At 35.0% G+C, this 2,855-nt stretch overlaps 1 pseudogene; it reads right to left on the bottom strand.

The window, feature by feature from the left end:
- Positions 1-667: 667 nt before the first annotated feature.
- On the bottom strand, positions 668-2,224 carry LOC106761838 (annotated as a pseudogene).
- Positions 2,225-2,855: the final 631 nt, after the last annotated feature.

The following is a 2,855-nucleotide window of genomic DNA, read 5'->3' as shown; positions in this document are numbered from 1 at the left end:
ATACTCTGAGTGTTGAACAACATTTTTATGAGGTGTTTTAGAAATTTTTATTATGTTTTTTGTGTTAGACAAAAAAGATATCGTCCTTACAATTTATTTAATAAAAGAAGGAAATTAAAATGTAGAATACAATTTGATATGAAATATTAAAAGTACTAGATTTCTTATTGATTGGATTACAAAATAACTATTGACGAAATGGACAATTTCCCCTATGATGACCTTTATTGTGGCAGTAAGAGCATTTTTTGGGCTGATCTGGAGTGGATTGATCCATCTCATTAGGAATCCTTTTTGTAGACGGTCTTCCGGATGCCTTGCGTCGCATATGAGGATATAGTATGAAGTTTGGACCTGTATACGCAGACCAATAATCTTCATTTTGGATTGGGTGAAATTGTACTTCGTATGCCTTGTAAATGTTGTTAAGACTATACACCAGATCGATTACTTGGGTTAGTGGTATATGGGAATTTGCACAAACGACTATCACATGATGACATGGGAGACAAGTAGCTTGGAAGTGACCACAATCACACCACCATTCATTTAGCCTGACCTTGTAGGAAATTGGATGTGGGCGATATTGGTAAGGTGTTGAAATTTCTTGAACATGAAACTCTGAATTTTCACGGTTGTAGCGATAAACATGACAAAATGCTGATTGTTATTGATTTTTCCTAATAATGTCGGTGATTTCTTCAGGAAATTGGTAGTCTGCTTGTAGCATGTATTGTGCTTTTAGTCCTTGTTCAAGAAACCATGATTGTGTCCTCTCAAATGTTGTTCTGATGAGTGCACAAATCGGTAATGAACGTGCTCCCTTTAAAACGGAGTTCATGCACTCAACAAGATTAGTGGTCATATGTACATATCTTCTCCTTCCATCAAAAGCTTGAGACCATTTATTTAATGGAATTTTATCTATCCAAGCAACTTGTTGTGGGTAATGGTGTCTTAGTGCAGTAAGCTTTGCCGTCACAGTAGGTTGCTTGACCTCGTAAGCTGTAAGGATGTAGTAATTTTGTACAGTTATGTTAACTGAATATAAATAGTAAATTGGTAGAAAAAACAATGTAGTAGTACCTAAATTGATGAATTGCTTTTTGAGGTCCTGATTTTTGAATTTGTTATTGAAGTTGGAGGCTAGATGATGTATGCAATAAACAGAGTTCAAACCATCTTCTTCCCAACCAACTTCTTCAGATCTTAAGGCGGATAAGATACCCTTTCCTCTGTCAGTGATGATGCAATATTTTGTTGAGGACAAACATGTTCTCGAAGTAGTTGAAAGAACCATATCATGGCCTCCTTTGTCTCACCTTCTACAATTGCAAATGCCACTGAAAAAAGATTTCTATTGCCATCCTGACCCATGGCGGTGAGCAAAGTTCCATGATATTTGCCCGTTAGAAATGTCCCATCAACTTGGAGAATGAGCTTACAATATTTGAATCCTTGTATGCAAGGACCGAAAGAAAAAAACTCTTTCCATAATGTAGTAATTATTGTCTGTTTGTCCATCAATCTCCACTGGAGAACCGGTGCACTATAATATTGTACCAGGGTTTGCTTCCTTCACCGCACGCAACCACCTCGGGTGATGGTTATAAGACTCTTCCCAATCACCAAACTCCAAAGCAAGAGCCTTTTGCTTGGCGATCCAAGCTTTTCTGTATGACACAGAATAGCCGAATCGAGCTTTAATATCTGCAATCAAACTTTTGATGAGAATGGAGGGATTTGTGCGGACAAAATTTGATACAATTGTGGCAATGTGAGTACTATCAAGATTTGTATGATCTTGAGATAGTATGTTTGAGAAACAGGTATGTTGGCCCTCAATATTTTTGATTTCCCAATATTTACGGACTTTGTTATACCCTGCCCTCAAGCGCCATTGACAGTCGTTGTGGTATTCTACACATCGAATAACATAGATGTTAGGCTTGGATTCAAGAACGTTGTATTTGTAACCGTTGGTGATGTGATATTGTTTGATTGCAGCAACAATTTCCTCCTTTGTTTGGAATTGCATACGCTCATGCAGTTCTGGAATGACATGCTGAGATGATTGTGTCATTTGATCAGTGTCATTGTGTTCATCGCGAAGTAAGTTATCCAATTCATCATCTGTGCTGAAATCATCAACATTATCCAATATCAAAGGTTCTTCATCAATGATTTGTGATGATGAAAATGCTCCAAAGTTGGAGGATGCCATTAGGAAATGGTGTGTAAGGAGAAATACAGCAACTGATATGGCTTAAGTGTTGAATGTTTCTCTGAAGATGAAATGCCATATATAATGAAATACGATTTGTGAATATTAGTTTCTGCAGGGAAGGTGTTATTGTTGCCACCATCAGCTAAGTATAGCATTGCATGCATGGTGTTGGCACCATCAGCTAAGTATAGCTTTGCATGCATGCATGGTTGCAGGCATGGTTGGAGGCATGCTTATTAAATTTGGCAGTTACCTTTCATTTCTAGATACAGTTTCATTTGACGAAGTTTGACTTGGAAAAATAAATTATTGAAAATTAAAAAAATTAAAGAAAATAGAAAATGAAAAAGTAAAGTTGTAGGGGTGCACGACTTTTGAAATCGTGCACCCCCTACAACTTCACTTTTTCATTTTTTATGTTTTTTAATTCATTTTAATTTACTGAAAAATTGATTTTTAATAAAGAAAAATCATAAAAATTGAAATATATTGAAAATCAAATGTATTTTTGTTATAATTTTTTTTAATTTCATATTAATTTTTTCTTAAGGAAATGAAATTTTTTTCAATTTTTTTTTTATAAAAACCTAATATTAACAAAATAAAAATAAAAAAAATAAAGAAAAAA

This window comes from Vigna radiata, chromosome 1, assembly GCF_000741045.1.
Source record: "Vigna radiata var. radiata cultivar VC1973A chromosome 1, Vradiata_ver6, whole genome shotgun sequence".
Lineage (NCBI taxonomy): Eukaryota > Viridiplantae > Streptophyta > Magnoliopsida > Fabales > Fabaceae > Vigna > Vigna radiata.
Note: the sequence above shows the minus strand (reverse complement) of the source record. Positions and strands in the feature narration are given on the sequence as shown.